This window comes from Odocoileus virginianus, chromosome 26 (assembly GCF_023699985.2).
Source record: "Odocoileus virginianus isolate 20LAN1187 ecotype Illinois chromosome 26, Ovbor_1.2, whole genome shotgun sequence".
Classification (NCBI taxonomy): domain Eukaryota; kingdom Metazoa; phylum Chordata; class Mammalia; order Artiodactyla; family Cervidae; genus Odocoileus; species Odocoileus virginianus.
The window spans coordinates 10968829-10981060 of record NC_069699.1 but is presented as its reverse complement, the minus strand read 5'-3'; the positions used below and the strand labels follow the sequence as shown (position 1 = coordinate 10981060).

Sequence of the window (12232 nt, the reverse complement as noted above, 5' to 3'; positions counted from 1 at the left end):
GTCTCCTTGTTTCGTTTGCCTGAGGCTCAAGGGTACTCTCTTTGGCTCCGTGCTCTATCCCCCAGTCCAGCAGGGCGGCGGCCTCACCCCCGTGGCCCTGGGAGCAGCCACAGCAGCGGGGCCCACTCTCAGGAGCTGAGGAGGGACAGGGCCCTCCCCCGGCCATGTGACGGTGACGCCCCTGCAGACGTCCGTTTTGTCTGCAGGATCCGTCTTCCCTTTTCCTGACGGATTATGCATGTTGGCGGCCCAACAGCTCCGCTGGCCCATCCTGTAGCCTCTCAGAAGCCCAGCAGCCTTCCCTCAGTTATCCTGGCTCTATTTAGTTTAAGCTGGCAGTGTCTCTGTCGATGTAGATTCTCCAGAACTTTGTCAGCTTCCCATGCAGTTCTCAGGGGGCCAAGCCATCAGACAGGAGGAGCCTCTACTGATCCGTCCTGGGTAACAGCGTCCCTGTTTCCGCTTTCTGCTGCAACGGTTGACTGGATCTGTGAGCCACAGTCTAATCTCATAAGCAAATGGTTGTCCACTCACACCCTGACTGCTCTCCATATACAGACTTTCTCATTTTTGCAGTATGTGTAGACCGAGAATTTTCCAAATCTGCAAGTTCTGGTTCCTTTCGTGGAACAATTCTGTCTTGTTTACCTCTCTCCTCTCACGTCTCATTATAGCAGCAAGCATAAGCCAGTCTTTAATACTTATTTTAGAATTCTCAGGTAACTATCCAAGTCCATAGTCACTGACAAATTCTACTTTACATAAAACACTGGAACACAATTAGACCAAATTCTCTGCCACTTTATAACCAAGAATGCCTTTCCTTCAGTTTCCAATTACATATATCTCATTACTTGCTGAAACCTCAGCAGACACCTCTAACATTCATGTTTCTATCAACTTTTTGTTCATGATGATATATGTGTTCTCTAATATAAAAGAAGCTTTCTCTCCTTCTCTCCTCTTTTCTTCCCAAGTCCTCACTATAATCACCTTTAACATTCGTATTTCTACTAACAGTCTCCTAAGGGAAACCTAGACTTTTTCTAACATACAGCTCAAAACTCTTCCACGCTCTGCCCTTACCCAGTTCTGAAGTCACTTCCACATTTTTATACAGAAGAAGAAACAGACATGGCAAATACACGTATACAAAGATGCTAATTTCACTGGTAGTTATAGAATTGCAGTTAAAACCATATTTAATATACACCAAAACTGTCTTTATCCAGTGTTACCAGGAGGTGGGACAATTTTGATATAGTGAGTACAAACTAGTACAGTCTCTTTGTAACACAAGTAGGCCTCATTTTCAAAATTGAAGATGCATGTACCTTAGCATTTCTGTAGGTATATTTCTCAGACATCATCTTGCAAATATGTACCAATAGACGGGAATTGGGTTGAATCATATGAAATAAATGGTGACCTATAAAAACTCGTATTTCACATAGCTCATCCTAACAGAAGAACATTAGTAACAGTAACATTCAAGAGAGCAAAAAATATAAATAAGTAAAACCTATAAACCATCTCAAACAATCATAAACAGGAAGAAGGATAAACAAATAGTGTATGCTTGTTTCATGCCAATGGAATACTCCACTGCAGTGAAAAAGAACATCCTAAAGGTATATTCCACATGCATGAATCTCTAATAAAACATGCTGTTGAGACAGACAAGTCACATGTATATGCATGTACATCATGCAAACTGTATGACTCATTTTTATGTAAAGTTTGAAAGCACAGAAACCCAAGAATACATATATTTATTTTTAAGAATGAATGTGATAATACAGAACAAAAAGGGCCCTCTGTGAAGGAGAGAGATCTGGCTGGGTATAATCACATATGGGTGGGAAGACAGCCTTGGAGCACTGCTGGTCTGAGGAAGTGAATCAGGAATAAGACCCCACCCCTGGGCTGCTCAACAGCGGAGGCTCCATAGCTGCCATCTTCCAGTTTCCCGATGAGCAGGAAGAAACACATCAGAGAGCACAGGGAAAATGCAGACTGACTTCTCCCTTTAAAACACCTCATTAAAGGTGATAACGGCACTTTGGAGTCTCCCAGAAGGTGATATGTCTGCCCCCTTCACTTCACTGGCTTTTGGGTTCTGAGAATTCAAAGTGAGATTCTAAGATGCCCAGTTTGGACAAGACAGAAGTGGCAACTTTGATCATATCAAATCTAAGTGATCAGGACTAAAGAGGCATAAATGGTTTCTGTAGAGAAATAAACAAAGCAGCTGTAAATGGATAAGACAGAGAATAATGAGAAACCCTTTGGGGGAAATAGTAAAAGCGTCTTCCCTTTTTTACAGTAAACACAATTAGATTTCCTGCATCATAGGAGAAAGGACATCAGTAGGGCTAGAAAGGCCTCAATGTCCATGAGTCAGAGGTCACACAGGTTTGACTCTTTCATTTACAGATGGGAGAGTGTAAGCCCAGAGGGAAATGATTTCCCAGACACAAAACTGGTTCAGATGCTCTGACTTTCAGACTTGGTGCTCCCACTCCTGGATTTCTCTGGTTTATACTCAAATAAGAAGGTAGCAGAGAGAATACATTTTAAAATTTAGTAATGAGAAAATTAATAAACTTCAAGATTTAATTACACCACCATTTCCCTAACAAGTGTTTCTCGGGTCACTGTTCCTGTTCTGAGTGTTCTGAGAAAGAAGAGCTCAGAGATGAAATAAACTAGAGAGGACTGCTTCACACTGTATTGCCCTCTTGGGGATGCACAGTGCATATAAGCTTATCAGAGCCTCTAAGAAGTCTGTCACTAAAGAGCCAGTCTGCATTTAACTCTGTATTTGTCAAATGCATGTGTCTGCAGATACCTGTTTCTTTAATAACAACTGCCTCTTCACATCCAAAGAAATGACTATTTGAGAACTATTGCTGTTAAGTCCATCCCATGATGACAAACTACAGTAGCTACTGTAATATAATTACTGAATTGATTTAGCTGAGGTTTTTAAAATGCAATTATCATAGGAAGCTACAGAGTTATATGAGCTTTAGAAGAAGCTGATGACTTAAAAAGGAAAGCAGATGGATACAACTTTACACATAAAAATCAAAATAAAGGTAGAATTGTCTATACTGTTCTTGAATAGAACTAGAGGGAGGATATAGATGATTCTATAGGAAACTAGGTAGCACAAACCTTGCAAATGAAAAAAAAAAAAAGACATTCCAAGAATATGAAATACACACACAATGGGAAGTTCTTCATGAAGGGTCAGGGTTTACACAAATGACATTCTAGAAAGGAACCTAGAACAGATGCATAAAGGACAAATGCATTAATGGAATCTTTACAAATCCACTGTGTGTGTGTGTGTGTGTGTGTGTGTGTGTGTGTGTGTGATGCGCCTGATACACAGAGAGAGGTAAAGAGATTAACTTGGAATATCCAAAGTCCTAAAGACAATAAAGGGTAAATAAATACTGCTGGGGCTTCCCTCTTTGACCATAACTAGATCTTGATTAGAGCTGAAGAGAAATTTCTTACTTCTACAAAGGAATTAAAATGTTAGGGCTGTCCCATTTAAGACTCTGGTTATCAGGTGGTTAAAAAAAAAAAAAGAACTTGGCCTGGGAAGGAAAGAAAGAAAAGCACAAGTGGTCTGAGATGTCCTTGCACTGCAGCTTCTTTGGAGTAAGTGGTGCTTGGGCTGTAGAACGCACTTTCATTCTTCCATCTTCAAGGGTGTTATCCCTGCCACGAATAGCCCCCTCTCCGAGACTCATTCTTTACCTGTACACAGCAAAGGCCCAGAGAAGACAAGGTCATGCCAACAAGGCATAGTTGATTGGACCAAGGGTGTTACATCTCTCTCCTGGGAATGATATTAACAGGAGGAAGAAAAAGGAATAGAAAAATACGAATAAATTATGATGGATAACTTTCCAAATTCGATGAAAAGTGTTGTTAGTCTTCTCATTCAAGAAGCTCCACAAACTCTTCATTGTTGTTTAGTTCCTAAGTCATGTCCCCATGAACTATAGCCTGCCAGGCTCCTCTGTCTGTGGGATTTCTCAGGCAAGAATACTGGAGCAGGTTGCCGTTTCCTTCTCCAGGGGGTCTTTACGACCCAGGGGTCAAACCAGCATCTCCTGCCCTGCAGGTGCCACCTGGGAAACTCCAACAAGATCCACGGAGGAAAGAGTCAAAGAACGCACATCTAGACACATCATAGTCAAACAATCAAAAGTCAAATAAAATACAGAATCCTGATGGTAACAAGAGAAAAATGATTCATCACACACAAAGGATCTTTAGTAAGATCAACTGCTGACTTCTTATCAGGAATCATTGAGGTCAAAAGGCAGAGAGATGATATATTTAAAGAACTGAAAGAAAAGGATTATTATCCAAGAATTCTATATAGAGAAAAGTATCCTTCAAAAATTAAGGATAAATTAAGACAAGACATTCCAGATAAGCAAAAACGCAGAGATTTTACCATCAGCTGACCTGCTTCACAAGAAATACTAAAGGAAGTCTATTCAGCAAAGACTGACAGAATTAAAAAAAAGAAATGGACAATTCAGCAATAATAGAGATTTCTATATCAACCTCCAGTAACAGAGCAATTAGCAAAACATCAGCTAAGATATAGACAAGTTAACCCATATTATAATTTACGTAGCTTTTACAGACATCTACAGAACACTCTACATGATAGCAGAAAATACACTCTAAAGTACACATGGAATATTCTCCAGATAGACCATACATTAGGCTATAAAATAAATTTTAATACATTTAAAGGAATTGAATAATATAAAATATATCTCTAATTACAATGGAAGGAAATTAGAAATTAATAACAAAGACATTTGGTATATTCACATGTATATGGAAATTAATGTACTATAAAGAACCAAAGGGTCAAGAGAAATAAGAAAATATCTTGAGATAAATAAAAATGAAAACACACATACCAAAACTCATGGAATGCAGCTAAAGTAGTGCTTAAAAGTAAATTTATAGATATAAACGCCTATGTTAAAAAGGAACCATGACAAATCTATAACCTCGTCTTCTACCTTAAAAGATTAAAAAAAGAAAAGAAAAGCAAACTGAACTGAAGTAAGCAGAAGGAAGTAAATAATAAAGAGAGGAAACCAATGGGATAGAAAAACAATACAGAGAAAATAAAATCCAAAGTCAGTTCTTTGAAAAGATCAACAAAATTGACAAATCTTTGGCAAGACTGATCAAGAAAAAAAACATAAGATTCAAATTACTAAAACCAAGAATGAAATAGGGCCATCAATACTGACCTTACAAAAATAAGAAGGGTTATAAAGGAATACTTAAAAGTTGTATGCCAGAAAATTAGATAACCTAGATGAAATGAAAAAAATCCTAGACAGCTCACCAAAACTGACTCAAGAATAGAAATTATATATAGATCTATAACTACTAAAGATATTGAATTAATGATAAAAGCTTCCACAAAGAAAATCAAACACTAAAAAAAGAAAAATTAACACCCAACTCTTCCCCCAAAAGTAGAATAGGAGGAAATACTTCTTAATCCATTTTAAGAAACCAGTATTATCCTGATATGAAAAGCAAACAAGGATATCACAATAAAATAAACCTATAACCCAAAATCCCTTATGAACACAGATGAAAAAATCCTCAACAACATATTAGCAAACCAAATCCAGCAACATACAAAAAAGGATTAGGTACACCATAACAAAGAAGGGTTTATGGCACGAATGCAAGGTTGGTTGAACATGTGAAAATCAATCAATGTAATGTAGCATGTTAATAGAATATAAAGGGCAAAGATCCCATAATCTTCTTAATAAATATGGAAAAGTGTTTGATAATATCCAATACACTTTCTGATATAGTAATAGAAGGGAGCTTTCTTTTTTAAATTAAGTTTTATTGGAAAATAGATGAGTTACAATGTTGTGCTAGTTTCTGCTGTAGAACAAGGTGAATCAGTTATACATAAACCTGTATCCATTCTTCTTTAGATTCTTTTCCTATACAGGTCATTATAGAGTGCTGAGTAGAGTTCCCTGTGATATATGGCATGTTCTTATTAATTAGCTATTTTATGTACAGTAGTGTGTATATGTAAATCCCAATCTCCCAATTTATTCCTCCATCCCCTTCTCCCCTTGGTAACCATATGTATGTCTTCTCTATCTGTGACTCTGTTTCTGTTCTGTAAATAAGCTTATTTGCACCATTATTCTAGATGCCACATATAACCTACATCATATGGTATTTGGCTCTCCCTGTCTGACTTACTTCACTCAGTATGACAATCTCTAAGTTCACGCATGTTGCTGCAAATGGCGTTATTTCATCCTTTTTTATAGGTGAGTAATATTCCATTGCATATATGTACCACATCTTCTCTATCCACTCCTCCATCGACGGACATTTAGGTTGCTTCTATGTCCTGACTATTGCAAACAATGCTGCAGTGACCACTGGGGTACATGTATCTTTTTGAATTATGGTTTTCTCTAGATATATGCCTAGGAATGGGATTGCTGGGTCATATGGTAGTTCTGTGTTTAGTTTTCTAGGGAACCTCCGTATGCCCTTCATAGTGTCTGCACCAGCTTATATTCCCACCAACTGTATAGGAGGGTTCCCTTTTCTCTGCATCCTCTTCAGTGCTGATTGTTCACAGATTTTTAGACAATGGCTGTTCTGACTGGTGTGAGGTAATACATTGTAGTTTTCATGTGCATTTCTCTAATGATTAGTGATGTTGAGCATCCTTCCCTGTGCTTTGTAGCCATCTGCATGTCTTTGGAGAAATGTCTATGTAGATCTTCCACCCATTTTTTTGATTGGATTTTTTTTTTTTTATATTGAACTGCATGAGCTGTCAGTATATTTTGGAGATTAATCCCTTGCCAGTTGCTTCATAGAAGGGAACTTTCTTGGATTAAGGCTGTCTACAAAAAACTCACAGCCAACATCATGCTTAATGTGAATGAATAGATGCTTTCCCCTCAAATGTCATGAACACAAGATTGTCACTCTTACCACTTCTCTTCAGTATAGTACTAGAGGTTCTAGCCAGGTCAATTAGGCAAGAAAAAGGACTAAAAAGCATCTAAATTAGGAAATAAATTGGGACCATATCTATTTAGAGAAAACATAGTCCCATATAGAAAATTCAAAGGAATACACATACACAAAACCAAATAAAACCAAAAAACTGAGATCAGCAAACTTGCAAGATACAAGATCAATATACACAAATCAACACGTATCTTTTTTTTTTCTTTTTACTAGTTGAAGGCTAATTACTTTACAATATTGTAATGGTTTTTGACAAATCAACATGTATCTTTTCAAATTACGGTTTTCTCCAGATATATTCCCAGGAATGGGATTGCTGGATCATGTGGTAGTTCTGTGTTTAGTTTCCTAAGGATCCTGCATCCTCCATAGTGGCTGTACCAGTTTACTTTCCCACCAGCAGTGTAAGAGGGAACCCATGACTTCCTGTAGTCTGAATGCCATCACTCTGAGACTGCCAGTCACCAGCTCCTATAAGCCCAACAAGCTCCATCTGAACCATTGACCCTCCTGATACCTCATGGAGGCTCCAAGTTCATGCTATTTTAGGCAAAACTTCCTTCCCCATCAAACAGAATTGACACTATAATTTTATTTCTGGCAAATGAGAGCAGTTCCAGAAGTTGAAAATTAGTGGGAGGTTGGGAGATCTCATTATCCCCCTCCATTTGAGATTTAATGGTGTTTTCTACCTATTGTATCTTGATGGGAACTTCTTCAGAAGTAAGTATGGTAAAAGTGGGGGAGCTACTTCAATAGCCTCTGCTAGCAGCAGGTATGGGGAGATGTTTCAGATGGTATTAGACGGACACGCACATACCCACCCATCTGCTGAGCACAGAGTGGATGGAGTTAGCAGGACAGATGGGTGTAGGGGACATAAAATGGAAGTCTAAATCAGCGGTTCTCAACTGAGTACCCTATATTGCCTCCCAGGAGATAATTAGCAATGTCTGGGTAGATTTTTAGCTGTTTCTAGTGGGAGTACACTACTGGCATCTACTGGGTAGCGGCCAGGTGTTGCTACTAAACATCCAGTGATGCACAGGACAGCTCTTGGCAACAAAGAATTATCTGTTCCAAAATGTCGGTAATGCCAAGGTTGAGAAAACCTGGTCTAAACTGAAAGCTGCCCAGCTGTCAGACTCTTACTGTGTGCTTCCCCGTAGCCCCAGGAATGCTCCATGGAGTTCACGGGGGACTTCACTATTGCCTGCACGCTGAAATGACACCATTGGTTCTCAGGCTTCGAGCTCAGACTGAAACTAAATCACTGCCTCTCCTGGGTCTCCAGCTCCCTGTCTTTGGATTTGTGAGCCTATATAATCATGTGATCCAATTTCTTATAATAAATCTTTTTATTTGATACACATGTACACACACACACACATATAGACACACATATCCTATTGGTTCTGTTTTTCTGGAAACCCTGGCAAATGTAGACACATATACACATTACATGTTATTGGCAAATAAAATGACCTGGTTTATATACCTTGATTGCATTTTTCTGTCCTCATCTGCAATGACCAAACTAACAGGTCTGTAGAAGAGCTCAGTGCGTTTCTCTGCCATCTTGAGTTAGAGCAGTGCCTCCAATCCCCTCCTTTTGTTTCCTGAGCCTTTGGTCACAGTGGCAGCCCTGCGATGCCTCTCTTGCCTTTTGGACTTTTTCCTCTGTCTGCTTCCCATCCTTTGGGTGTTTTCACATTGATCCCCTGCACAGAGGACAGCTAATGAACACTCGATAAAAATACGCAGCTCTTCAGCTCACTAAGAATTTCCTCTTCAGTTTCAACTAGATAATGATGCTCTCTGCTTCCTCTGTTATATAAAATCTGGTAGATTTCTTCTGACTGTAATAAAAGTGCGTCAAGATAGGAGTTGGCAACTGGCTGCATTTCAAACTTGACCACATAAGACTATGAAAAAATGGACATTAAAGCTTCACTAATTCAGACTTCATCAATTCCAAATTTGTGATCACACAGTAGGCTAAAATGTACTATTCTCAAAACAAAGGGATGAAGACAAAATAATAGTAGGTGAGAAAAGGAGAATATTTACCTTCTAAAGAGAGCAAATTATTACCAGGTACTTACTTAGAAGTATCAATTTATATCTAAACAGCACAATTACAGTGAAAGCAAATAACAGCTGCAGAGCCTGGGTCTGTAGTTTGCAAACCTCCGAGGGTGACATTGGAACTTAGTCTCAGGACCTGGGTGAGCACTGTGTACACCTTCATTGAGAAGAGGCTGGGACAAGTAGAGATAAAGGACAACCAGAGATAAAGGATAACCAGGCATAAAGTGGTGAGGGCTACCTCAGGAATGAGCTGGGAGCCACTGCTCCTGGATTGGGGAAAAGAGAGAAGGCAGGAGCCAGAGATGGAGCGACTTCCTGGTGTTGGTCTTGCCTGGGCCCGGGCCAGGACGGGCAAGGGTTGGTCAGTATCCATGCTGACGGAGGAGGACAGGCAGAGGCTTCCCTTGGCAACACGCATGCATTGGTTCAGCATGTCTGCTGCAGGGTTGCAGAGGGCTTCTGTGAAGCCATGTTAAAGAGCGTCAACTTCTCCTGGGGGCCCTGGGAGTCACTGCAGAGTCCTAAATAAGCGAGCATGCTGAGATCCAACATTTGGGCTCAGCAGTAAAGAACCTGTCTGCAAGGCAGGAGACCCAGTTCGACCCCTGGACCAGGAAGATCACCTGGAGGAAGGCATGGCAACCCGCTCCAGTACTTTTGCATGGAGAATCCCATGGACAGAGGAGCCTGGTGGGCTGCAGTCCACGGGGCCACACGGAGTCGGACACGACTGAACTGACCTAGCAGCAGCAGCAGGGCCACTTAGGTCGCGATGGGAAGCTGGGGTGGACACGGACTGGCACGGAGGCAGGCAGCTGCAGCCGCTGTAGTGGTCTAGCTGGGAGCTCGAAGTTGAGAAGAAAACAGAGACGATGACTCAAAGCTGCCTATTTACTCCCAGGTTAAACTTTTTCCTCTTGGAAAATATTCAGGCAGGTCAAAGTTCAACTCCCAGTGGGCAGCTCCTTCCCGCTCCCTCCTTCCCAAGATGGCATCTGGCAGGAGGGGCAGGCTTTACTGCTCTTGGCAATAAAGACCAGTACACACAGCCTTTCTAGGCTGGGCCCTGCCGTGGGGGTTCATCGGGCATCTGGACTATAACTATCTAAAGGGAGACCGGTCTTCTCTGTCCTTTGTCACAAGTGGCATGCTCAGTGGTTACTGATGAGTTGATGGCCTTGGTTTGTTGATTGATCTGCTGTTGTTCAGTTGTTAAGTCATGTCTGACTCTTTGTGACCCCATGAACTGCAGCACACCAGGCTTCCCTGTCTTTCACTGTCTCCCGGAATTTGCTCAAACTCATGTCCATTGAGTTGGTCATGCTATCTAACCATCTCATCCTCTGTCGCCCCCTTCTCCTGCCCTTAATCTTTCCCAGCATCAGGGTCTTTACCTCTTTCTATCAGGAGGCCAAAGTATTGGAGCTTCAGCATCAATCTTTCCAATGAATATTTAGGGTTTATTTCCTTTAGGACTGACTGGTTTGATCTCCTACAGTCCAAAGAGTCTTCTCCAGCACAATTTGAAAGCATCACTTCTTCGGCGTTCAGCCTTTTTTATGGTCCAACTCTTACATCCATACGTGACTACTGGAAAAAACCATAGCTTTGACTATAAGGACCTTTTTTGGCAAAGTAATGTCGCCGCTTATAAATATACTGTCTAGGTTTGTCATAGCTTTTCGTCCAAGGAGCAAGCGTCTTTTAATTTTGTGGCTGCATTCACCATTCGCAGTGATTTTGGAGCCCAAGAAAATAAAATCTGCCACTGTATTCACTTTTTCCCATCTATTTGCCATGAAGTGATGGGACCAGAAGCCATGATCTTAGTTGACTTAAAACTCAACATTCATATTGATTTGAGAGCAGCCTATCAAAAAGAACCCTTGCCAAATCTCACCAGGTCCTGCCACAAGTGGTGCTAGTAAGTGCCAGATATTTTTTGCCAGATTAAGATTATCCAAAATGCCTAAAGGACTCAATAAAGGACTTTGAAACTCAGAGATCTAGTCTATACATGAATGAACAATGGCCTCAATATGCGAAAGGAAGACAAAGAAATGGAGATAGCATCTTAAAGAATTTGGATTTTGAAGATGACATGTGGAAACATACGTGTATGCTGCTCTCAGCCATTTACTAAATAAATTGTCATCATCCAGTTTCAAGAGGGGCCCAGAGCAAGAGACGGCTCTGTCGCAAGGCCAGGCAGTACTGTCAGAGGCTGTCTCTTGGTTTATGCAGGACCCAACAGATCCAACGGCATCAAACAGAGATGCCATCTAGGGCCTCAGGGAAGCTCTAGGAGGAGCACCACGAAGTCTTTCAAGGGTGTCAGAGCAGAGCGCCACCCTCCTCCACAAGTAACAGGTCTCCGTTTGAGAATTAGCTCCTGCAGGCTACTGGGCCCTGGTATTGAATGCCTAACTACAGGACATCAAGTGACCATGTGCCCAGGAGAAGCTAGCTTTGAGCCTCTTGTTAGACTCTGCATGAACAGTATGGACCCACTGTCAAGTGGGAATGCTATAAGAAATCAGACCCAGTCAGTTCCGGAAGGTTTAAGTTGCATGAGTGGGTAACTCAGACTTCTCCCCATCTCCTGTGTCTGCTGCTTTGTTGCCGCCCCCTCAGTCAACACCTACATCCTCATAGGAGGTTCTTGATGATCAACCAATGTAAGAGGGAAAGCCTCAGTCTGGATTCGTGGATGATTCTATAAAGCATCACTGACACCAACCAGAAGTGGACAGCTGTAGCATTACAGCCCCACTCTGGGTGGCTCTGAAAGATAGCAGTGAGGGTCATCCTGCTGGTGGGCAGGATTTCAAGCCGTGTATCGATCCTCCACATTGTCTGGACCACGAGATGTCTGGAAGGATGGGGCTGACATCAATTCATGGACAGTAACCAACAGAACGGCAGGATAGGAGAGAACAGAATTGGGAGATCAGGGACAAGGAGGTCTGAGGAAAAGGTGTGTGGAGACCTTCCTGAGGACCTGAGTGTGACGTCATTTGAATATCTCTGCAGAAGTTCTCAGCCATCA

At 41.2% G+C, this 12232-nt stretch overlaps 1 protein-coding gene across 4 annotated transcripts in view; it reads right to left on the bottom strand.

Annotated features, from left to right (window-relative positions):
- The window catches only part of MYRIP (myosin VIIA and Rab interacting protein), a 215739-nt gene that overhangs the window by 188838 nt on the left and 14669 nt on the right, over positions 1-12232 (bottom strand). The window contains exon 1 of one of the 4 annotated variants that reach the window (XM_020894566.2): positions 9924-10035. The exons of 2 other annotated variants lie outside the window; for them this stretch is intronic. The gene's annotated coding sequence lies outside the window, so the exon portion shown is untranslated. Of the gene's footprint in view, positions 1-9421; positions 9885-9923; positions 10036-12232 lie in introns of those variants that run through there. One more of the 4 variants, XM_070455461.1, reaches the window with a different exon arrangement.